Below are 27,130 nucleotides of genomic sequence, written 5' to 3' on the forward strand. Positions count from 1 at the left end.
TGCACAATTCAGTGAATATCTGGGATATTATTTAAATACTGTACCCCATTCTGGGTAATAAACACTGGAAGGCTAAATGACAAATGAGTTTAGAAGAGAGTTGCCAGGATAACAAGAGTCCCAAGCAGCATATTACATGAGAAATTATTGAGAGAAATAAAAACACTAATGTATATACTATTCTTCCAGCAATTACATATTCTATGTGCATATGTACTAGGTGCTGTTTTAGGTAGGTGCTTGAGGTATATCAGTAAAACAAACAAAAATCTAGCCTTCAGTGAACTAATTGTCAAAAGGGGGAGACCAATAATTAATAGAATAAACAATGTGTTAGAAAATCATAATGTCTAAAAGAATAATCAAGTAGGAAAAAGAGGAATAGAAGTGCTAGGAAAGGGCAACAGATGGAAATCCTGAATAGCATGGTGAAGGTAGGCCTCAGTGAGGAGGTGGCATTGGCACAAAGGCTTAAAGAAGATGAAGGATGAGCCATGAGGTTCTCTGGAGGAAGAGAGTTCCAGGCAGAGGGAATAACTAGTACAAAGGCCCTAAGTTGGGAGCAGATCTGGCATATTTGAGGAACAGCAAAGAGATAAGTGAGAAGGGAATAGAATAAGCAAAGGGGAAGTAGGATTAAGTCAAAGAGGTATCAGGAAGGGATAGGAGTTAACCCGTATAGGGCCATGTAGTCCATTAACTCTGAGAGAAATGGGGAGCCATGCAGAGTTTTGAGCAAAGGAGAGACATCATCTGATTTATTAATACATTTTGAAGGATCATTTTGACTGCCAATTGAGAAAGGACTTTAGAAGGGCTAGGGTAGAAGTGCAGAGACCAGTTAGGAGGCTCTTGCAGTAATCCAAGCAAGAGGTGATAGTGGCTTGGACCACGATACGGCAGCAGTGGAGGAGATGAAAAATAATCAAATTCTGGAAATATTTTGTGGGTGGAGTGCCTTAGCCAGCTTGGGTTGCCATAACAAAATATCATAGACTTGGTGGCTTAAACAAAAAAAATCTGTTCTTACAGCTCTGGAGGCTAGAAGTTTGAGGTCAGGTTCTGGTGAGGATTCTCTTTCTGGCTTGCAGACAGCTCTCTTCATATGGCAGAGAAAGAGTGAAATTAGCTCTCTGGTGTCTCTTCTAATAAAAGCACTAATGCCATAATGAGGGCCCTACCCTCATAACTTCATATAAACATAATTACCTACCCAAAGGTCTTATCTCCAAATACCATCACTTGGGGGTTAGGGCTTCAACATATATAAATTTGGGGCAAAGGGGACACAGTTCAGTCCACAGCATAGAGATAGCAGGATTTCCTGACAGAATGGCAGTATTGGAGGATCCAGCTACAACAGCACAGAGAAGAGGTAACCAGTGAGGTCAGAAATCACAGAAGTCAGGTGAAGAAATGTATCAAAGAGGAAATGATCAATGGTGTCAAATGTTGCCTGGTCAAGTAATATGAAGACTGAGAATTGACTATCAGAATTAGCAACATGGAGTGAAGGGATGTTGGCACAAGCCTAATTGAGGTGGCTTTAAGAAAACATGAGAAGAGGAATTGGAGAAGGCAAACTTAGACTCTCCCAATTTGAATTTGAATTCTTTAAAGAAATTTGTTGCAGAGAGGAACAAAAATGAGGGATATAGTTGGTGGGAGAAGTGGGAACAAGAGGAGGTTTTTTCTAAATGGAAGAAATGACAGCACGTTTATGTCTAGCAGGGGAGAACAAGTTGCTGATGTTGAAGAGGAAGAGGAGAATTGCTGAAGCAACACCGTTGGGTAGTGAGGGGGATAGGATTTATGAGCTTCAGAGAGGACCACCCAAAGCAACCAGGTGTGTGGGAAGACAGAGACATGGGAGCAGATGCTGGAAGGCAGGTAGAATGTGGAGGTGAAATAGTCTACCAACATTCTCTTCTAACTGCTTCGATTTATTAGCAAAGCAGGAATCAAGGTCAGCAGGTAAGAGTAAGGATGGGGGAGAAGTTGTAAGAGGTTTGAAATGGTGGAATGGTCATCTAGGAAAGTGTGACAGTAAATGCACCAGGGAAATATACTGTGATAATGACCCTGGGCAACATTAAGTTCTCATTTGAAGTCCATCATCATGAATATAAAGCCAAATCAGACATCAAGAATGTAATTTTCTTCAGCCCCAGTCAATTGTACAGGCATAGGCACAGAGTAGATGGAGAGAGATTTAACCAGGGTTGTGCTTTTACTAAAACCATAAAGAGGCAGAAGGCAAGGGAACAGCAGGTACCTATAAAGGAGTGATTATAAGGAATGATGACAGAATTTAACTGGGTAAGGAGTGGACAGAGGATATCAAAAGAATGAAGAGCAATGAAAAGGAAGTAGGATTAATTTGTTGGATGTCCTCATGGGATTGAAGAATTGCTGGAGGTCAGGGATCTAAGAGAGAAAAGGTGAAAAGATAAGATGGAGTTAATAAAAAATGAGATATGTAAAACTGAGACTGTAGAGCATAGCAAACAGGTGATTAAGGAGAGGTACCTTAAAGTATTTGAAGAACTGAGCTGTAGTATAGAAATAGACCTTTTTTTTGTATTATTCTAGGACCACGGTTTGGAAATTACAGAGAAAAAAAATGTCAGGACTGGAGGAGTGTCCTGTAAAAGGTCAGATGGAACAAGATGCCTACTAAAGTGGTGAGATCTCTAGAACTGTTCAAGAAGAGGCTGGGTAACCACTCAGTCTTTTATAAGAGACATAAGAGAGACAGTTTCTGCAATAAATAGATCATATTAGAAAACCATGCAGGATTTTCTTCCTGAAGTTTCTTCCTTTTTCCTAAAAATATTTTGCCTTATTGTAAGGAAAGTATACGGTAGTGTGGCCATATGTGCTAGTGGGGACTGCCCTCCCTATTCCAGTTACCCTCTATTGTTGTGGTGACAGAGCCCCAGATGTTCTGCAAACATCCACATACGCAGCAATTTTTACAAGTGACCTTTTCCCAGGAGCTTCATCAAACAATAGAGGATAAAGATCAAGTATCAAACCCAAAGGCATTAGACTGATCTCCAGTGCTTTTTTGCTCTGAGTTCGCCCTACAATGCTCTCCTTTTGTTTCCACACACCATTTTCTTTACGTTATTTGGCCTCATCCACCACCTGGAAAGCCTGCTCCCTTCTTCTGCCCCCCATCTTCAAGTCAACTCAAAACCAACTGTGCATGAGGCCACCCCAGACTGCCCCCACCCCTGTTCCAGTCTAGAGTTGCAGCTTTTCTCCTCCAAGCTATTATTATGACATGTTTCACCCTTCATTGCAGAAGAAGTATTTTTCCCCAGGTTCTCACATTTCTAAGGGACTTCCACTCAAGAGCCATTTCCTCATGTGAAGAATTACTAGAATAAATAATTCTAAACGCTATCTCTAATGGTTCATCTCCAAGAGAAAAAGAATTACAATCCTACTGATTGAAGGCTGACATTCAATAGCTATTGTCTTACTAGGGAGAATGTTAACTGTGCCTCAAAAGGAGGAACCAGACCAACTGTTGTTGAGTTGTTATTGTTGTTTTTCATTTTCTTTGGTCACTGACAGTTTCTCCTCGTGTCCTCATACAGTATGCACACATGGAAATAGTCCACTCTTCTCTGAAGTCCTTGTCCATTTGGCTTCTTGGTAAGTGCATTTAGAATAACCTAGATGAGTACAGTCATATTGGGGTAGAAGTAATGAGTCCCCACCATGACCTCAGATCTAATTCATATTTTCCAATACAACTTACCAGAAGCAATACTTGTTGGGGTTACAGGCTGCTGACTCAGAGTAATAAATCAGCTCTTTTCCCATTTAATGTTGGTTTAATGATTTCTCTAATCCCTATAATTCTAGTATAGGCAAGGTGAATGGCAATTCAATTATCTCCTCACATTTAGCATTTGTTCTATGTACTGATCTCTTTCAATGCACAGATGCTTTTCTTCCAAACAAGATTTTACAGTTTTTGAAGGTACAAACATCTTACACCTCTTTATCATACCTCTAGCAGCCACCACAATGTCATCTGGGTAACTGATATTCTGTAGTTAACAATATTATCCACAAGTAGTAATAATACCATGAATCACTAGCCTTGCGCTTGCGCCACCTGCACCCCAAACCACGCCTTACTATTAAATGAGAGCATCTCATTAATTGAGTAAAAAATTAGACTTGAGAAGACATTTGCATTCCCGATGTGTTTCATTTGTTCTTCCCATTGGCACCAGCAAAGAAATTTCTCATCCCCTATCTGTGGGTCTGAACACTTCAGAAACAATATAGATCTTATCTCTGGTCCATTTAGTTGAACATGAAAAGCAAGGTCATTACAGCCACTTGGTTCCTGTGCTTTTAGAACCACCATGTCAACTCGGAGAGAATATTTAGCTCTTCTGTCACCTACTGCTTAGAAGCAAAACAAATGAAATTAACAGGTCTTTACTCTTCTCATTAAGGCAGGCATATGGGCTGGAGCTTGTGACAGTACTGCAATGAGTATGAGAAAAATGCATATTTGTGGTTCTTTCAAATAAGACTTAAGAAAGCAAGAATGCTGCAAATGCTATTCTTTCCATCTCATTACATATAAAACTATTTCCATTGAGAAAAGAAAGGAAAACAGTACATCTTTGTCATATTTTACTCGACTTCTTTTGCTTTGTGATAATCCTATCTTTGTTCTCAACCACTATCATCACACAGAGGAAGGGTATTTACATGGAAGCAAAAACCAGGATACTTTGAATTATGAAATAAATGGACTGAGGTCAAATCTATTGTCCCAGCCTTCCCAATGGCCTCTTCACTCAGTTTCAGTTGTGGTGGTTCCTACCAGAGAAACCCAGACGTCTAAAAAACATTGACAGCTCCCACGTAAATGTGAACAACCCCAGAGACTAAAACGTAAAGCAGCCGATAAAATGCTCTTTTCCTTAATGGAGAGTACACCCTAGCAGTATTGAACAATGTTATTTACAAGAAATTTACCGAATATCAGTGCTCTGAGTTGTTTTTTCCCCTTAATGTAGTATTCAGGAAGCCTAATAAAATGGAACTAGTCTCTTCCTTCGTATATTCTTAGATTCATTAAGAGTCACCAAAGCCATTAAACCACTCTGCTTAAATTGTCACTTACTAGAACAGACAGAGGTGCAAAAAGCCAACACAATTAAATGTGTGAATCCTTTTCCCAGTGGTCCTGGATTTCCCTGGGCACGATCTCTGAGGCTTGGACCCCAAAACCACACTGATGACTATCATTCATTTGCAATTATTGAACATTCACTTTGTGCCAGGTTCTATAATAGAGTTTGAAGACTTGAAATGGATGTCTTGAGCCTCACTGATGATACAATCTAGTGGGAAAGACAGAAGTAAGCATAAAATAAACGCTATGATCAGTATAAAGAGAGATGGGAAAGAGTGAATAAACAGTTTGATGATACATAGCTAAGAAAGCTTTGAGAAAAGTTCTGACAAAAATCCAACGTTCACAAAACTCCTAGCGGTCTCGAGAATATCTTAAAAATCTAATAATGAGATTATTCATCTCCCTTTTGTTTCCTTCCCAGGGAAAATAAAAGCAAGAAAATAAAGTGATTTTCCAAGGAACGCAAAGGAATGCCAGTCAGCATGCCTGACCCATAACGTCACATAACCCTTCAGAAACTTAAAGTTCCAACCGCCCTGCCCCTACTCTCTGACCACCGAGGCCAGTTTCATCTTTCCAGAATGCATTTTTTATGTCATTAACTCAGATAAAATTCAACCCTTCTGATTTCACCAAGGCACATAGATCTTTAACCCCCTTCCCAGAATCCAGTGTACTGGGGTTCAAACTCACTGTACTCAAAATCTGTATTTTGAACATATATCATATGCAGCCTAATAAAAATATAAACATATATCAAGCATTGCTAGGCACTTACATCGCAGCCTCCTATTTAGTCCTTACATCCACTTACCAGGCAGGTCCACTATTATCTCAATTTTACTTATGAGGAAATCGAAACTTGTAGAGCGTTCTGGTTATCTGTTGTTTCATCACAAACCACCCCTAAAACATAATGGCTTAAAACAACAACTTATTTCTCATGATTATGTGAGTTGACTGGGGCTCAGCTGGGCAGTTCTTGCTCGAGGTCTCTCACACAGTTGCAGCCAGATGTCAGCTGGGGCTACCATTCATCTGATGGCTGAACTGGGCCAGACATCCAAGATGGCTTCTTCACTCCCATGTCCAGGGGTCCAGGGTACCTCCACATGGCCTCTACCTCTGGCAGAAGACTTGGACTTCTTCCATGGTAACTCAGGGCCACAAAAGACCAAGAAAGAAGCTGTTAATCCTCTTCAAAGCTAGATGAAGAACTGGCTTAGCATCACTTAAAATGTACTCTTTCGGTCAAAATAGTCTCAGTCCAGCCCAGATTCAAGAGGAGGGGAAGTAATTCCCAACCCTTGATAGAAGAATGTAAAACGATTATGTGACTATCTTTAATCTACTGCAGGGAAGACTGGCAACTTACCCAAGGTCACATAACAAATAAGTGCCTGAGCTGGGACTCAGTCCACTTCAGTCTGACTCCAAATCCCATTAACTAACCTCTCTATTCTCTTCCCAGTGAAGGCACTTCCATTAGGCTGCCAGTGTGGGAACAAAATTAAGTCTACTCAAGACTTCTCTCTGCAAAAGTGTGTGCATAACTGAGGACACAGGCTCCCTTAGGACCTCAGCCCTTCACTGAATCCCACTGCAGCTGTTGGTCCCTGTCTGTGGGTTCAAGAACCTAAGGCCCCATGCCCTGGGACTCAGAGTTCTTCTGATCCTGACACACAGCTCTGGCCTTATAAAATATATCCACAAGTAATCCGGATGTCTTGTCTGAACTCTTAATTATGCCAGGGTTAAGACAGGCAGAAACTCAAAGGGTAAGTACAGCATTTTATTATAATGCCAGGTTACAAGTCAGGCCAAGCACAGAAATCACCAGAAGGCCTTACCTGAACAACATTGAACATAGAAGCGTGCATAGTTGGGATCTGGGGTCCCTCATAGGGCTCTCCAAAGAACACTCTATTACGCAGAGACTGGTAAGTAGTGACGATCAAACTGGCAGTAGTCATAAAGAATTGGTTAGTAGATAATTGGGGAAATGAAGGGTGAGGTTGCAGGTGTAAGGTTTTTGTATCGGTTTGAACCCCGAGAGCACGCCAACAGACAACATGAAGTGATGTGGAGCAACACGCTGTTTTAACGAGCGCCTGCATGCAGGCAGGCTGAGGCCTAAAATGGCGTCAGCCCCAGGTAAGGATGGGACAAAGGTTTTATAGTCTCCTGTAAACAGCAAGTGTCCTACTCTGATGTAACTGCTATGTTATACCCGGATGGCCTCTTTCTCCATCTTCAGGGGTACATGTCTTCTGGCCAGGGTAGCTGTCTTCTGACTGGCTTTCTTCCTGCTTCTGCTATTTTACTGGTGCATGCTGCTGACATAAGTAGCCTTGCACCTTGGGACTGGGCCTGAGAAGGGAGGAGTTATTCATCTCCTTAAGCTTTCAGGCCCCGGGGAGAATCTAACAGCAGGGAAACAGAGCCAAGAGAGATTACCTCTGAAAGAAAGGGTGGGGAGTGGGGATGCACTGGGCAAAGGAGTAAGTAAGGGTATTGGGGGAATATCAGGCCCCATCCCAGAGGGAAGGTCAGGGTCTCCAGGAAGAGGCAGGCAAAGAAAGATTCTGAGTCAGGCTATCCATGAGTGGGGCACACCTTTTCAAGCACCTTGTCTTCCCTCCAGCCTGTGCCATCACTCCCCATTATCTCTCTGGAACCAGCATATTGGAAGTACTCCTTTTTTTTAATCATTCATCAGCCAGCCCTGGTCTGTAGGGACGCCATTGCCATCTGTAAGAACCCTCTGGACCATATTCGTTACTAGAAGCGCACAAATTGCTGCACACATTTTCCTTTGCTCGAGGCGGTTGTTTTTATGAGCAGTAGTGAAAACAAAATTCCATTACGTCAAAGTTAATTCCTCTGCAGCACACAGTAGACCAGCCACATTCAGTAGCTTACAGGGCTGACGGAAATGAAACATCAGTGATGCATTCACTGTTAGAATCATAGAATGGCCAGTCCTTCCATTTACCTGGGGCCACCTCATCTGGATGAATCGTAAAATGCGTCACTAACTGCCTATGCATTGCTCATCCATCAACTGAAGTAGAAGACCCATTAGGCTATCCCAGCCGGAGTACACAGGCCTCCACTTAAGACCAAAGAAATGTGGCCTGAGGACAGCTAGCATAGAGCTAATCAGCGTTGACTCACCTTCCTCTTGCCTGTCAGCCTGGTCTCCCAGGAATTCTATTTGGTCCAGGATCTCACAGCTGCTCCCCACAGGCAGAGGCAGCTGGCATGGTCCCACAGGGCACCATTATGGCCACAAAGCCCCACAGTGGGGGAAGGCAGGTGTGGATTTATTTTGCTGACATGACTTCCTCTGAGGTAGTATTAGAGAGGAACACTGCCTTGTATTTTCCCCCTCACTCCATGGGAAAGGAGAGAAGGAGGTGTCCCTGGGAAGCTGCTGAGAGAGGAAGAGAGTGACAGCACAGAGGAGAGAAAGGGCTGCAGGAGACAGAGCCACAGACACCTCCACTATTCCAACAAGGGGAAGCTGCTCTTATAGGGAATAGGGAGTGCCTCAGACACAGGCTTTCTTTGGAGGGCTGAGAGACTTCAGAAATTAAAGATTGAGGAGGGAGTTCAAAGAGTCTTCCCCTCCCCCATCCCATCATTTTACTCTGTGAATTCATTTTGACAAAATAATTTTAACCCAGCCATAGCCACATCTGATTCTCTTACCACACTCAAGGAGATGCCAGTGTCCTCCATTTTAATATACTGCTGAAGTAAGGAATGCTAATGAGATTTGTTAAAGAAGAATGGCTTAGATCCGTCAAAGAAAAAACAGCTGTGAGGAAAAGCATATTGCATATTCATTCCAGACAATCCTGACTGACTGCTGAGGCTGGGTGAGGTCACTAGATCATTTCTCACCTCCACTTTCTCTTTTCTTCATCAGCTTGGGCAAGGTTACCATTCAACAAATATCCGGGGCCTCTAAGCCTAGGGAGACGAAAAACAGGGGAAGGTAAGGATGATGACTGAGAGGTTCCTGCATAGCCTTGAGAAACTTGGGTAGGGAAAATTCAGTCGTCAAAAGTCAGATAAATAGTTTCGGGGGTACTAAGATCATTGAAACCTACCACCCAGGCTGTCTTTTGTCACTCCTTGCAATATTATAAAGCAATTGAAAGTGAATCACTGAAAGTGATCCAAGCTCTGAAAGCTAATAAGGAAAAAGGAATGTTTCCCAGAAGTTGTGGCATTTGGGGAGTTGTTTTGGTTATTTGCAACGTTAGGGTTCGAGGTGGATTTTTCATGCCTGAATCATACTACTCACCCTGATGCTCTGAAGTTCTCAGGAGAAGGAGAATACTCATAAGCAGCAACAGCTCAGTGGGGAACAAAATCAAGTTTTAGTCAGGACTATGAAAGAGTCTAACAGCCCCACAAGGCAAAACTTCTGGGCAAAAACAAACTGGAGCACATGGCTCAGGAAGACCTAAGTGGGGCCACACACCTCTTCCCAATGTAGAGCTTGACTGTGTGTTCCAGCATGCACTCCAGGAGCCAGAAATGTGGCACAATTTCATAAGAGACTGGGGTCTGCCAAAAGGGACTGGCCAGTACGTCTCAAGAGACCCAATTGATACACTGCACATTAAGCCCTCCTTGGCAGGGTGGGGTGGGGCAGGTGCAGAGCTAACAGAGGGATAAAGAGAGTGTTCAAGAGCTTGTCAGCACTTCCCCCAAGTAAGGAGAGGGCTGGGTGTGTTATCCTCTATTAAGAGATGTTGAAACATGAGGAGAAAACACAAAAGTCATATAAATAAGAAACTTCCAGAAAATCTGTATAGCCAATGATTGCTTCAGTCAGAAGTTCCTTTCTGAAAAGAGCTAGGCATAAGGGGGAGATTTAAGCTAAGCATGAGATTCCTTCCCAATTCCACAGAAAACCACTTAGGCTCGAGGTAGGGCAATAATCCACATGTACAGGGAACAAAGCACCACTAGCTGGGATCTCCTGCCATCTCAGGGCCTATGAAGACTTCCAGGAAATGCTATGATATAATTGCTCAGGAAAAGGCTGTGTCTAGATCATTTAGCAGTTGGACACTAATCATCGGGGCTTAAATAGATTATCCCAGCATCAGTAGTGACAAGCAGATGTTTAATGCACCCATAGTCCATATGTAGTCGGAGGAGAACCTTCAGCCATGGTTCGGTGCTTCATGCCACTGACTCAGGAGAATCTGATGCCAAGAAAAGATGCTGACTGCCCAGAAAAGACTCAAGGGCTTGGCTCATTGACCAGCTGCCTGAGAAGGGGATGTCCTTGGACCACATGCTATGCCCCTCTGTGTTATGGCTATAACAGAAATAAAGAACAATTGAATGACACAAAGTCTGATGTCTACCACCTTTCTCCTTGCACACTTGTGAACCCGGAAAAGCCATGGAATGTATAACTAAAGCAGACTCCTCACAAGTGCTGGATGGCAACATGGAGGAATATGACAACGCCCTGGGAAATTTGTTTTGAGGAGGACAATTAAATGATAGACAGTTGACAAAACTCAAGAAGAGGAAAGGAGATAGAGAATGAAACCCCTTTGACCTGAAGGCTCCTTCCTCACTTCAAGCTTTCAAAGCGTCTCAAGGCCATTTTAAGGGCTAAGAGGAGGTAAGGGGGAAGAGGAGGTGGAGCAGGCAATATCTCACACCCTGCTTCAATCACAGCCATTCAATTTAAGTTTTGTATATGGGAATTTATGTCAGATTTAATTTGGCAAAAGGAAGAAGTCTTTTGAACACCACTGTTATAGAAAAAAATAATGAATAGAAATTCCTAATATAACATGAAACAAAACTCTTGGCCTCCAATGTACTCAATTATATAAACTGACTCAAGCATAACTGGAATTAGAACTGCTAGCTTCTAATTTGCCTTCTCCTTTCCTTCCCACGGTTCAATAATCCCAAGATACTGTGGTGAAAGGGAAAGAGCCGTGGCCTCAGACATTCTGGTTGCTTCTTTTGTTTACTAGTGATGTAACCTGTGCTAATCACTCACCTTCCCTGAGCCTCCATTTTCTTGACTGTAAAAAGACATCCTTCTTAACTCACAGGGTTGTGGTAAAAGAACTGAAAGAGCATTATGCAAATTTGTTTGCAACTTTTGAATATCCTTTTTTTTTTTTTTTTTTCTTGCTCTGTCGCCCAGGCTAAAATGCAGTGGCGAGATCTCGGCTCACTGAAAGCTCCGCCTCCCAGGTTAATGCCATTCTCCTGCCTCAGCTTCCCGAGTAGCTGGGACTACAGGTGCCCGCCACCACACTCCGCTAATTTTTTCTATTTTTTAGTAGAGACGGGGTTTCACCATGTTAGCCAGGATGGTCTCTATCTCCAGACCACGTGAATTGCCCACCTCAGCCTCCCAAAGTGCTGGGATTACAGGCGTGAGCCACCATGCCAGGCCTGAATTCTTGTAATACCTATGCATTTCCACTTGCCAACAGATTCTAATACATATCTCAGTCAATGAAACACTTATTCAAATTCTCCTTTTGAATCCTACTGAAATCATTCATCCGTCTTCCTTCTTGAGCCTTATGATCAAGAAGGAAACTTCTGCCATCTGCAGATAGGCATGAGTGAGTGAATGATCTACACTTCCAAGTTGGGCAATAAGTATCAGGGAAGTCATCAGATAAAGAATATGGGAATTCCAGTGAGAACTTAATGGTCCCTGTCAACTCCTCAATGCCTTCCACTGGCCCCTATGGGTGGTCCAAAGACTATTATCAGTCAGAATTACAAAGGGAGCCCCCACAGCAGCCCTCTGAGGGGGATAGGCCAGGAGACCCACTCTTCCATGAATTCCAGGAGCAGCAGCCACACTGCTATGCTCCTTCCTCCTCCTGTCACTCTGCTCCAGGTACATGCCCCAGAGTCACTGTAGGGCCACAGAAGGTTGCTGCACCCTGTCCTTTCAGGTTCACTATCCAATGCCTTGACAGACAAGATGATGTGGATGGAAGGCAGGCCAGCCCGGTGACCATAAGGCTCAAGAAGGAAAACAGATGAATGATTTCAGTAGGATTCAAAAGGAGAAAACGCCCCTCTGTGTTGCTTCTGTTTTTTCACAGAAGAAAGAAGTCCATTCATAGTTCTTATATATGCAAACAAAGACTGCAAGTGATCTTCTGGATTCACAGACTGCAGCAATGCCCCATTCAAGCCTCTCAGCCATTCCTCAAGCACCAGAAACCCCACCATAAAGTTATCAAACCTTCTTATTCGTGAGCACTCCTGATTTCTCTACAGCAGCTACAGATTTAACCCTGAAAATGCCTCCAAATGCTGCAAACAAACAATCTGTTTTTAACTGTAAATTAAACACAGGCACAAATGCAAGGTGTTACCTTAAAAGGGAGAAGTACATGTGGCACTTTTAAATGCTATGCCTCAAGCAACTGTGTATCTTATAAATCACTGTCCTCATCTTAATTAATGACAATGAGAAGTAAACACGCTCACAGAAAGAACCAGTCTCTAGATTGTAAAATTGGAACCAGATCACTGAACAGCAAGTGGGATAACGGTAAAGTCAAAAAACATCAGGCTGCCCAGGAGAGTGCTCTGTTGTCCCTTGCATAAAAAGCAGGATTGACTACAGAAATGATTATATGGAAATTTTAAAAGGAATCAGAATGTATTCATAATTATACTTGACCTTTAAATATTGCCTTGCCATTTTCAAAGTCCTTTCATATGCATCATGAAATTTGATGTTCACAAAACCCCTGGGAACAGGCAACACAGACATGGTTCCCATTTGACAGATGGGCAAACTAAAGCCTGAAGAGGTTGTGCCCTGGTTTTCTTCTATGCTGAAATAATAAGCTGAATAACAAATTGTAAAGGCCATGTTTCTCACTTGGGTTTCAGGGGGTCTGCCTCCTTTTATGAGGGTGAATATTTTAATGGTACTGTGTATCCAGACAAAGACACAAACCACACACACACACACACACAAAACTGCCCAACATGGTAGGTAGTTTGCACTACCTTGTAACTTGCCTGGGGTCACACAGCTGGTAAGTGACAGAGCTGGGCCTTAAACCTAGGTATCCAGGCTTCAATGTCAGTGCTTCCGTTACATGAAACCTGCTGCTATGAAAGGTAAGTAAAACTAAATAAATATCCTAGAAGAATGATTAAGTTGTCAGACTTCTCAAAATCACGGATCAAAAACAAACTGGCTCGAGTTGAAGGTCAAGAAGTGTAGAGCCATGATGATAGAAGGCATCCTTTTAACATCTCTCTGTTGCAAATCTACAGACTCCCATTCTCACTCACCTATTTTTCCAGTAAACACACCGAGGCATAAAGATGCTAAAGGATGGGCTTAATATCATTTATAAGGCCCAAGATAAGAAAATGTCAAGGTCTTGCCACTGCCAGTTTTGGTGCAAATTAACAGCATCACTGAGTAGCCAATAGATGCCCGGCCCTAGGGGAATAAGCGGGGAAGGCACACAAGTTAAACAGAAAATGGACCCATCCTGGGCAAGCCGGCTGAAACAGCTCTCCCAAAGCAAACAAGATACATTAATAGAGTCAAGGTCATCTTCCCTTTCCTCTAAGGAAAATGGGAACTTCTCTGGGAGCTCTATTCCTGGAAGGTCTACTTGTCATTGGCTGTTGTTCTATTTCTTATGAGTCATCAGTCATTTTAGCCTGATTTTATTTAATTCATTTTGCAGTTTCTTCAATGGATGAAAGGATTCATTTTAAAAGTCTCTGCACCAATTTTAAGAGTTGCTAGCTTCCAAGTCTATGCAAGCTACCTATCATGTTGGGCAGTTTTGTGTGTGTGTGTGTGTGTTTTGTGTCTTTGGATACACAGTACCATTACAATATTCACCCTCATAGAAGGAGGCAGACCCCCTGAAACCCAAGTGAGAAACATGGGCTTTACAATTTGTTATTCAACGTATTATTTCAGCATAGAAGAAAACCAGGGCACAAGCTCTGCAAATGCCAGGCTCATTAATGAAATGGGTTTCACACCCAAGAGCTGAATGGGCTATGTAGGCCCTGAGATAGTACATTTTGTGGCAATAACACTTTAACAGATAATGAATCAGCAAATTGCATTGGTGGCTTGTTTCATCTACTTTGGAAAGGATTGGTCTTCCCACCACATCATTTTTCTGGTTAAAACCTAGTGGAATGTTTTCCTTTCCAGTTCTCCAGAAATACTACTTTTTGGTGGGGGTGAAACAAAGCCCTAAGCCTTGTGAGGGAAACAGAGACTAACAAAATAGAATGTGACACTGTAGAGGAAACTTCAGACCACCCAGCCAACTACTGAAAGCCAAAGACTTTCAGCCCAGGCTGGGAAGAGACCCAGGGTCTTGCGCTATGAAAACAATATCGCAATTCATCAGCATAACTCCAGCAGGTACCTCTCATTCCCGAGGTGGACCAAGGCTAATTAAGTTGCCAGATGCATTAACCATGTTAGGCATTTTAAGAGACAGGTTTTCACTCTGAAACAGCCTGCTCTCCCCCTTGTTCTGGATACAGGCATAACTGCTTCCAACCTTCCCCAGAATGTTTGGCAGCCCCTGGAAAGAGGAGGAAAGCGGTAGAATGCTTGTTAAGAGTAAGAGAGTATCATGTTCTCTTAATGTGGGGTTTTCCAACAGTGGCACTACTGACATTTGGGACCAGATAATTTCCTGTTGTGGGGGTGTACTGGTTTGCAAGGGCTGCTATAACTATGTATCACAAGCTAGGGGGCGCTGCACTTAAAAGAACAGAAGCTTCTTCTGTCATGGTTCTGGAGGTTGGAACGTTGAAATCCAGATATCAGCAAGGTTTGTTCCTTCTGAGGGAGCATGTGTTTCAGGCCCTAGCTTCTGGTGATGGCCAGCAATCCCTGGTGTTCCTTTGCTCATTGACACATCATTCCAGTCTCAGCTTCCATCTTCTCACAGCTCTCCCTGTGCCTCTGGGTCTTCACATTGCAGTCTTCTAATAAGGACGCCAGTTATATTGAATTAGGAGCCCACTAACTCCAGTGTGACATCGTCTTAACTAATAACTACATCTTAAGCCACCCCATTTTCAAATAAGGTCACATTCTGAGGTACTGAGGGTTAGAACTTCAACATCTCTTTTGGGGAAGCACACAATTCCACCCCTACAGAGAGGTCTCCTGGACCATGTAGAATGTTTAGCAGCATCCCAGTTTTACCCGCTATATACGAGCATTCTCCCTGTCATGACAATAAAAAAATGCCTGTAGACATTGTCAAAGGTTCCCTGCAGGCAAAATCACCACTGGTAGAGAACCACTGTCTTTGGATCAGAAAGATAAGTTTAATTCTGATTCTGTTTTAATTAATTGTGCCATTGCCTTAAAAAATTTGGTCAAACTCTCTGGTCTTCACTTTTTCTCACACATCTCATAAGAGCTGTGGTGTTGCTGAGGCCTGATTGAGATAGTATATGAAAAGAGTTTGTGGCATAATGCGACGCAATAAATGACAACCATTATCTTTTGTAAGCCAGGGAAGGTTCTTTTGCAGGATTCTCTGTGGGTCTCAGTATTTACTGCCCTGATACTGAACTCTAGTCCTTCTCCCTGAGAGCTCCAGAAGGCAAGGAGCTTTCCAGGTGTGCTCTGCATCCACTGCTGGGGGCAGAAAGTCCCCTTAGAGTCCAGCCGAAGCCCTCCCAGCACCGGTGACTGCGACACCAAAGCTGCAGATAGCCATATATCACAGCCAAGGAAAGGGAAGCTCTGAGCATGACCTGAATGCTAATGTGGCTGCATTGCACCATGGACAGTATCAGCCCAAGTGAACACTGTAGAAAATCCACTGGAGACAGGGATGTGGAAGATGAAGAGAACTGGTTCTTAGGTATTGACTACAGCATACATGCAGAGACCTTACCTCCCTTGCCAGGACAAGACCATCTGAGATCCCATATTAACTGTTTATTACAGAACATACCACAGTGAACTGTGACTGGTAAGTCACTGGTCTAGTTCACTCACCAGAGTCGAGGGAGAATAGGAACAGCATCTTATTCATGGGTCCATCCCATGTGCTCAAAATGGGTGCCTGTCACATAGTAGACACTCAATAAAAGTGTGCATGTTTAATAAATGCGCCACCTTTCATCTCCAAGGTCTCTAGCCTACAAAATGGCATTTTTCTTTAAGGCCCTAATACAATCTGAGGCCCTAATACACCCCATGAATCTTGGGAAATCCCATATTTTTCATATCTCCTTTCATCAAGTAATTTCTAGGTATTCCCAAGGAATGCTAACATGTTCCACAAATCTGTTCTGGTTGACATGTAACCCTTTCATCAGTCATCCTCCTGGATGCTTCCTGTCATCTTTTAATTGGCTTTTGTTGCTTACTCCATATAATTTCCACTCAAGTGTGGACTCCACCCCAATTGCCCAATGCACTTTAAGAACAGGCTTACAGCATTTAACAGATCCCTTACCAAAGACTGACAGACCACGTGGCAACAAAAGTCACTTTTAACTGCTATTCACACGACTACTCTCAAAGTCCCTGGACTGTATTTGACTTCATATCCCTGCCTATTTCCCCTTTCATCAGGTAGGATGGAAAGGGAGAGAGCTCTACCTTCCCATAGGAATTTCCAGGCCTTCCTCTATCCAAGGACCTAGACCCACCCCAGTTTCAGGACAGAGAAACACCGGAAGTCTTCCCCACCCCATCTCATTTTCCATCCCAGGATGACTGACCACAGAAACTCATCTCCTTCAGGAACAAAGGGAAGATTGGCCCCTATTGCCCCCCAAAACAATCACTATATTCATCAAAAATAATAATAATAATTAATCTAAAATGTGGGTTTATTCTGTCTTAAGTAAGACCAATGAGGGCCATCACTACTGCAGCCTAGGTAACACTATGCTCAGCCCAGTCCTGACATTTCCGTAGTCATTCCTTTAATGTAAGATAAACGAAAGATGAAGTTTATTCATCCCTCCTGACATGGTCCAGTCCTCTCTGAACAAATGCAGGTCACAAAAACACCCATATCTCCCAAGAAGAAAGAAAAGCTTTCCAACATAAGAACAGTCAACTTGCATTACCAAACAGAAGATTTAACATCTCTGTCTAAAGCATTTCTATTTTAATGACTTTACTAGTTCAAGTCTCCTTCAATACATTGATTAGATTTGTGCCTTAGGTTTAGCTAGTAAAAGAGATTTATCTAAGAGAGGACCCTTAAACTATGGAAGTGTATTGGGCATTTCTGTTTGATTGTCAACCAGAATCAAAAAGTTCCCAATTTGCTGGAACTCCCTTTGTGCAGATCCACAGAAGCTAAGTGTGGGTGATTCTCATTACTTCCATACCTTGTCAACCCAATAAATGCACACACAGGCCAGAGCTCCTGTTATGTTTGTTTTTATACTGCTCAACTCCAAAGTGTGCTATGAACACCATAGACATCCTTGATTTGTATATTTATTTTTTTTTAATTTATTTATTATTATTATACTTTAAGTTCTAGGGTACATGTGCATAACGTGCAGGTTTGTTACATATGTATACTTGTGCCATGTTGCTGTGCTGCACCCATCAACTCGTCAGCACCCATCAACTCGTCATTTACATCAGGTATAACTCCCAATGCAATCCCTCCCCCCTCCCCCCTCCCCATGATAGGCCCCGGTGTGTGATGTTCCCCTTCCTGAGTCCAAGTGATCTCATTGTTCAGTTCCCACCTATGAGTGAGAACATGCGGTGTTTGGTTTTCTGTTCTTGTGATAGTTTGCTGAGAATGATGGTTTCCAGCTGCATCCATGTCCCTACAAAGGACACAAACTCATCCTATTTTATGGCTGCATAGTATTCTGGCAGATGAGAGTAAAATGTCTGGAGGGAGGGAGGTCTTTGTCTAACTTCTATAAAGGCTCTGTTTGGGCTAGTGGTGGTCATGGTCCAGGCTCCCCCCACCTCCCCACAATCCTTTAAATCATGAGTTATGATAGTGATACAAAGAGCACTGGTCAGGGAGATTAGCTCTGCGGTGGCTATGATAGTGGTATAGCCCAGAACCTGTGTGTAATGGTTGTAGTATCTGGTGGTGACAGTGTTGAGTGGTGCTGGCAGCATTGTACATCAGCAGCTATAGCCATACCCTGGCCCAAATGTTCATTGAGCTAAGCCTCCATTGGTGGATGCTTATTCTCCACACCTGGTTTTCCAGCCTCCCCACTGATGCTGTGGGTTAGTCATGATCCTTCCAACTCCATGCCTGCACTGAGCAGTAGACATAGTAGGAGAAAGACATTACCATGAGAAACTGCCCAGCAATCACACAATGTTCCCATAGTAAATTTGCTTCCCCACTTTTCATGATACCACTTCACACCTTTTCAGCTTTCCTTGATAGCTCTAATATCTCCTCCAATATCTCTTTCTCCAACCCCATCTTTAGCTGGTAGCTCCATGCTTCATTTCACTGAAAAAATAAGAACAAATGAGAAACATCGGTACCCGCTTCCTCTTGTTCCCCTCCTGTTGAAATGAATGAACCATCCTTGCTCCTGTTTTAGCCAACCCTTCACTGGTACAATGGAGTTCATCCTTGTATTAGTCCATTTTCATGCTGCTGACAAAGACATACTCAAAACTGGGCAATTTATGAAAGAAAGAGGTTTAATGGACTTACAGTTCCACATGACTGGTGAAGCCTCACAATCATGGTGGAAGGCAAGGAGGAGCAAGTCATGTCTTACATGGATGGCAACAGGCAAAGAGAGAGAGTTTGTGCAGAAAAACTCCCCTTATAAAACCATCAGATCTAGTGAGACCTAGTCACTACCATGAGAACAGCATGGGAAAGATATACCCCCATGATTCAATTAAATCCCACTGGGTCCCTCCCACAACACATGGGAATTCAGAATGAGATTTGGGTGGGGACAGAGCCAAACTATATCAATCCCTATTCACCTACTTAAAGGACTCCAGCCCAGCAGGTATAATCTATCTCTCCTACATTATCTATTCTCCCTGTTTGTGGAGTATTCCTGTTTCAGTTAGCATCATTATAACCTGCTATTGGATACAAATGTTCCCATTAGATGAAAAAAACAAAAAAAGAACCTCCTTCAATTCATAAGCAAGACTCTCCTCAGAATCCCTGACATGGCCCTGTGCCACAGGAGAGCAAGCAGCCACCAGTTGATGTTGCTTATATTGGAGCCCTGCCATCATGGAGGGGCATCAATTTGTTCTCACCAGAACAGACACTTATTTTTCAATGTGGATTTGCTTTCTCTGCCTTATCCATCATGATTCTGACAATATATCCATTATTGGACTTTCTATATGCCTTGTACATGCCTTATATGATTATATCACATAGAACATTGTTTCTGACCAAGGGATTCACTTCATAAGAAAATAAATAAGGAAATCTGGCTGATGCCCATGGGACTTAATGGTACTATAATGTACACTGTTGCTCAAAGTCAGCTTATGGAATGGTGCAATGATCCACTGTGTACTTAGTATGACACTAGCTTGGAAACAACACTGTGATATAGGAGTGCAGTCCTATAGGATGCTGTATATGCTCTGAACCAGCGATTAATATGTGATACTATATCTACCACAGTCAAATACACAAGGCAATGAATCAAAGGGTAAACGAGTGGCTTATGTCCCAAATGTGGCTGTGTCCAACAGTAGCTGAGCCTGGCAATGACAGCAATGTACTGTAGCAATGATGCGCATATACTGAACCACTTTTCTCGACTGAAGCCAACTTTGGTTTCTGCCCATTTTCCAAGTGGAATTCTTCAGCCTTCCCTATAGCTTTGTAAGATTATATCCTTCCATTATCCTTCCAAAAAATTCATTTTTCAGCCTAAGGTATTCAGCCTTGGTTTCTATTTCTTGACCCAGACTGTCATAGAAGGCTCTACACAAAGATAATTCAGAAACTACTTGCAATCCCCAAAATCATTTTTCAGCTTTCACAAATGTAACATTCAGCCTTTGCTAGGCATCCCATTACAAATGTATGAAAGTGAGAAAAAATGAACTCCAGCTTTCAGCTCTCCAGAGTAAGTGACTACACATTAAGAACCCCAAACAGTGAACCTGAGCTGCTTACTTCCTCATACTGCTTGACCTGTTAGTTTTGCCAGAAGTAAAAATGATTCATGGGACCAATCAGCAGCAGAACAAAGCAGGGGATTTGGATTTACTGGGTGCTTTTCTTTGGGGGTGAGGAGTAGGTGAAAGATGACAGTATTCTGATTCCTAAACCATGTACTGATTACAAGAAATTCTTAGATTAAAACCAATATTTTTTAAATTATGATACAAATTGATGTAATGTCCTTCTATTATGCTTTTACCCTCAGTGGGAGGGGCTGCTAGAATAAAGAATGGAACCATATAGAATGTGTGTATTACCATTGGCACATATTTTGACCTTTTTTCATCTCCTCACCACCACCACCAAAGCACTAAAAATAAAATACAACAAATCTATGGGAGAACACAGGATTCCAATCAGCATTACCTTTTGTTGTGCAGTCTTGGCAGGATAAATGGCTTTGATGCTCATTAACATATTTAGAACAAAAGCAAAAGGGAATTTAGCAAAAGTCATTCTCTGTTCCCCCACCCCCTATAGGAATACTCATGAGAACCTCTGTTCCCCCACCCCCTATAGGAATATTCATGAGAACCTCTGTCCCCCCCAACCCCCATAGGAATATTCATGAGAACAGCCTTCTGACACCTACGACACACTGCTTCTTGTGGTATCTTCAATTCAAAGCAATGTTTTAAAATGTAGGGTCTCTCATTATTCAGCCAACAGATCAGGGGATAACTGCCATTGAAAAGATAATGTATCACTCATAATTCCTGAGAAGAAAGCACGCCATCCCACAAAGGGCCATGTGGGGAAGCACCGGGTGGGTCAGGAGGCAGAAGGGGCAAGGGGAAGATGTGGGCAGGAGCTTTTATTGTGGTTTCCACAAGGAAGGCAAGACAGGGTAAGTAGCTTAGAACTGATTAGTTTGAATAATTTCCTATCAGGGGAAACCCCACCCCCAATATTCAACGTGGGTTCTTTTCTATTTCCCCAAGCATCAGCTGGTCTGAGAAATAAAGGGAAAGTGTACTAAAGAGAGAAATTTTAAAGCTGGGTGTCCAGGGGAGACATCACATGTCAGCAGGTTCCATGATGCTCCCTGGGCCATAAAACCAGCAAGTTTTTATCAATAATTTTCAAAAGGGGAGGGAGTGTACGAATAGGGTGTGGATCACAGAGATCACATGCTTCACAAGGTAATAAAATATCATAAATCAAATGGAGGCAGTGCGAGATCACAAGACCACAGGACGGGGTGAAATTAAAATTGCTAATGAAGTTTCGGGCACGCATTGTCATTGATAACATCTTACCAGGAAACAGCGTTTGAGAGCAGACAACCGGTCTGACCAAAATTTATTAGGTGAGAATTTCCTCATCCCTTTGTCTTTGACCGTAAAAGACAGCCACTCCCAAAGCAGCCATTTTAGAGGCCTACCCTCAGGGGCGCATTCTCTTTCTCAGGGATGTTCCTTGCTGAGAAAAAGAATTCAGCAGTATTTCTCCTATTTGCTTTTGAAAGAAGAGAAATATGGCTCTGTTCCACCTGGCTCACAGGCAGTCAGAGTTTAAGGTTATCTCCCTTGTTCCCTGAACATTGCTGTTATCCTGTTCTTTTTTCAAGGTGCCCAGAGTTCATATTATTCAAGCACACATGCTCTACAAACAATTTGTGCGGTTAACGCAATCATCACAGGGTCCTGAGGCGACACACATCCTCCTCAGCTTACGAAGATGACGGGATTAAGAGATTAAAGTAAAGACAGTCTTAGGAAATCAAAAGGGTATTGATTGGGGAAGTGACAAGTGTCCATGAAATCTTCACAATTTATGTTCAGAGACTGCAGTAAAGACAGGCATAAGAAATTATAAAAGTATTAATTTGGGGAACTAATAAATGTCCACGAAATCTTCACAATTTATGTTCTTCTGCCGTGGCTTCAGCCAGTCCCTCCATTCAGGGTCCCTGACTTCCCACAACAATTTCCACGGGTTCTGGAATATGGGAACTGTCTCTAGTTGTCTGGCACCTGGCCCTAGGATAATTTGGCCCTAGGATAATTAGAGCGGAGGAATATTGTCTCTTCAAGTGTAGGTGCCAGATAGAGAAATTGGCTCAAAGTATGAGCTCCGGATTGGTTAGTTTAGTTTGCGTATGAAAGACACACTTCTGGGCGAGTCCTTTGCTATCTCCAGAATTAACTAGCCCTGGAAAGGGCAGTCTCTTCCCAGGCAATGAGGTCTCAGATGCCAGAGCATCAAGAGTACAGAAGATAAGAAAATATTGTGAATACAAGCAATGACACTTCCAAGTTTCTGAAGGGCTTTCTGAATCATCTAAGTATAGGCTAAATCTTATTCATCATGATTTGCACAGTAAGACCTCTGACTTTGAGGATTCCTTAAGTTGCCAATGACCAAAAACAAAACAAACCAACACACAAAAAACTGGCTAAAACAGGAAAAAGGGATGTGTTGGCTCATGGATCTCAAAATTCAAGAATATGGCTGGCTTCTGCCATGTTTGATCTAAGTGTTGTGGGCCCAGTTTTCCTACATTTCTGGCTCTGTTTTTCCAGACCCTTCCTCACTGGGCTTGCCTAAGTATGGCAGGGCCATAGCAGCACCAAGCTTACATCTTCCAGGACTGAATTCAGAGGAAGAGAAGCAAGGTCATTTCCCCAGAATTTCCAGCAAATGTCATCCTGATTCCCATTGGCTCTAAATGGATTACATCACTATCCCTGAACCAGTCGCTATGGCTGGGAGATGGCAAGCTGCCTATTTACTTAAGCCAATCAGGTACAGCCCTGGAGCCAAGGATGGAGCCACCCAAATGAAACTGCATGGTTTAGAATGGATGAGGGGTGTTTTCCTACAGGAAATGTGGAGAACTGCTACCAGAAGGAGAAGAAATTAATGATGGATTTCAAACATATGATGTCTACTTAATATATGCGTCTATTTCAATGTTAATTATATACATGTGTAGTACTTTGTTTTTTTTTAATTTAAAAAGATTCAGAATCCAGTGCCCTGGAAAAATCCTGATAATTCTATCCTCACCCCTCATGATTAATATGATGCAGTCATTAACTGTTCAATTGTTAGAGGCTATCTGTTTAATTTCAACAACAAATTTTCTGCATTTCAAAAATAACATATACTATTAGTGAAGATTCAAATTATACTAATTCATTTCTTGATACAAATCTATTTTTTATTTTAAATTTAAAAAGAATGAAATTATCAGTAAGAAACTTTATGCCTTAAACATACCTACCTGCTCTTGGCACTCACTTTCTTAGAATTGACAACACTGATAGATTCTCTTGCTGTATTTTAAGGGAAGAGTTGAGGTATTCGTGGAGAGAAAATGATGAAGAGAAAGCTAAACAAATCTCCTGCCCCACCACCCTCAGCCAAAAGAGATCCTCTCCCTCAAAGCCAGGAGAAAGGGTAAGGAACACGTCTGTAGAGATACTATTTAACTGCAGAGTATAGTACTTCCTCCATCTCCTCTGTCCAGGTTTTTTTTTTGCGGGGGGGGCGGGTATTTGTTTTGTTTTGTGCCATGTCAAGGGAGAAATCTGGCCTACCATCAAAGCTAAGGATTGGAGTAGTACACTAACATATGGGAAAAAAATGTTATTAGTTTTCTATATAGAGTTATTCAATTAATATGTTAAAAGTTAAGTTTAACACATTATTTAACTTTGAATGTTACTGGTATACAGCAGTGGTTCTCAAACTTTTGCGTGCATCAGTATCACCCAGAGAACCTGTTGAAACCAGATTGCTGAGTGCAACCCTCAGAGTTACTGATTCAGTAGTTTTGGGGTAGGGCCTGAGAATCTGTTCTGCTAACAAGTTCTCAGATGCCTCTGATGTTGGTGCTGAGGGGACCACACGTTGAGAACCACTGGTGTACAATGTGTGTTTTATTTTACTGGTGGCTGATCTCTGTCAAAAACAAGGTTCTAAAATGCCATTCTAGCTTATAGTATTCTAAGTCTGACCTTCTGGACTGTTAAGAAAAAGCTTTAATATAAAGTGAAGCTCATGTTGCTTGTTTTTGAAACAGCCAGTGAGAAGTAGGAAGTCTAAACTTCCCCCTCAGTCCTAGATGCTGAATCAGGTAAGATCTTTCACATAATGCTTTTAAGGATCATAGCAGCAAGAATAAGAGTATGGACATAGATATTGCCTCCTAAAAGCCCAGAAAAGAAGTTAGGGGAAAAGGGAATCTCTCTGTTGTTTAGGTTTCAATCAACAAAAGTTAAGATGACTGGTTTTGAACCTGGAGGCCTCAAGAGTTCAGATTTACAATGTTACCAATAGGAAGGAAAATGAACTTAGTAAAAACGTTAAGACATTCCTCATTGTTTGGGCCATGAAACCTCTAGGGCTGTTTTATATTCCGAAACTGCCTGGCTCATTACAGTGACCAATAGGTCTCTAAATACCATCAGTTTAAAAGGGACTGTTGTAAAAATTCATGATTCATTCGTGCAATGAATCCCCCTTTTTGCTGGACTTATACTGCATGAAAAGTAATCTCCTCCCTGCACTGAGCATCACACTGTTTCCAATTCGGAAAAGCTCCAAAAAAAGTGATGTGGGGGCTAAACAAATTTTACCAGCCATGGGGTGGGGGAAAAGAAATATGTTTTTGCACACACATATGGTTTCTATAATCTTTAAAAAAAAAAAAAAAAACTGAGTTTGACCTAGCTCTCTGATAGGAGACAGCCTGATGGAGGATGACAAGCCCAGAGAACCCACTTCTGCCCCCAGGCAGGGGGCCTGGGCTTGATTTGTGGCCCTGGATAGGGACCTGTGCTGTGTGAGGTGATTTTTTACACCCTTCGGCTGTGCTGAGTGACCCCTCCCAAGCTGCTTTTCCCACACGCCAACCAATTGCATATGCTTTCAAACTGAATGGTGATCTGGAATCCATGTAAATAATATGCATCTGAGGAAAACTTACCTCTTTAAAATGGAAGCCAGAAACTTGCGCCCACAAAACGGAGCCAGAGTCCCAGAAGCCTGTGGTGTGTCCCTCTGAGACAACACGGCAGCCATTGGAACCTCCACAGCGCCAGGCCTCACATCGGAACCTGACATACACAGCTCACAGAATTCAGTTCAGAAGGGCTGAGTACACTATGGAGTGCCCCTCCGCCTCCCATCTCCCTAGGCCTACTGAGCCCTGGGTGGAGACAGGCTACGGAAAGAAAGGCTCCACATACTTGAAAGAAGTTGGGTCAGACCTGAGAAGGCCTGTGCCAGCTCCCCCTCCTGCTGCGCTGCTGCATTGCAACCGGAAAATACTCTATACCTTTAGCCTCCAGAAGACCCTTGAAGAAGAGCAGAAACACCCCAAAATCATGATAGGAATGGTGGACAGAAGGTGACATTTTTCCAAATTTTAACTTTTATTCGCCACTAATAATTATGGGGAACCATATGATGTTTTGATATATGTTTGTAATGTGGAATGAGTAAAGCAAGCTAATTGACAAATCCATCTCCTCACATACCACTTTTTTGTGGCAAAGACATTTAAATTTTGAAATATATAATGAATTATTATTTATGATAGTCACCACCTGTGTAATGAATCACCAAAGCTTATTCCTCCTAACTGAAAATGTGTATCCTTTGACCAACTGTCCCATCCCATCCCTCCAGCCTCTAGTAACTACCTTTCTACTCTTTATTTCTATGAGTTCAACTTTTTTAGATTCCACATATAAGTGACATCAGGTGGCATTTGTCTTCCTGTGCTTGGCTTTTTTCACTTACCATAGTGTCCTCCAGGTTTGTCCATGTTGTCGCAGATGACGGATGTCTTTTTGAACTCCAACACCCACTTGAATTTCCCACCCTGCTTTCTTGTCCACCACCCACCCCACCACCGTTTCTTTTCCCCCTGCCTAAAATGTTGTTTCCTCCAGATCTGCACCCAATAGGCTTCTTCTCATCAGGCATGTCACACACCCCTCCAGAGAGGTCACCCTACACACGCCCACTTCCTTCACCCTGTTTCATTTCCTTCGTAGCACTATCCCCATCTGGAAATACTGAGTCCCAGAAAGGCAGGGACCTAATGTGTCTTGTTGTCCACTGTATCCCAAGGACTGGCATACGGTAAGCATTTGGTAACTACTTGCTAAATGAGTGAATGAACCTGGAGGTGATTTTCAACTGGACACTATTCCAGTTTCTCTTGGATAAGTGGGCCTGCCTTCTCAGGGGGCCATAATTGCACAGAGCTAAGTAGTAACTTTCCTGTTTATGATGTCATCAATAAAGTTTTGTTTTGTTTAATTTAGGATCAACCCAGCCAACTTCAGCCATTTTGGGGCCTGCCTGGCATTGTTTACTGTCTTTAGATGTTTGTCTCGTGCATCTTTACTCTGTCCACACTAGCCTAATGCAGTGCCTGGCACTTACACGGTGTTTCAATAAGTGAGCATAGTGGGTGTTGACTATGTTTGTGTTCACTAGCACTTTTTCTATGTGAAAACAAAAGAAGTAATGGGAGATGAGGCTCAGACCAACAAATCTAGCAATGTCATGCCAGCTCTGAAAAATGCTTTAGTTGAAATAAAAGATGAGCCTTACCTTGGACATCATTTTACCATCACCCAAAGATCAAAAGGGGATAGAGGAAGTTTGAGTGTTGATGCCCCTTCATAGATAATGTGCTTGAAGTGAGATCTCTCATAGCTTTCCCTATGTGCATTCTCAGCATGACATGCTGAGAATCTAGGGC

The sequence above is a fragment of the Macaca nemestrina genome, chromosome 1 (assembly GCF_043159975.1).
Source record: "Macaca nemestrina isolate mMacNem1 chromosome 1, mMacNem.hap1, whole genome shotgun sequence".
NCBI classification, from domain to species: Eukaryota; Metazoa; Chordata; class Mammalia; order Primates; family Cercopithecidae; genus Macaca; species Macaca nemestrina.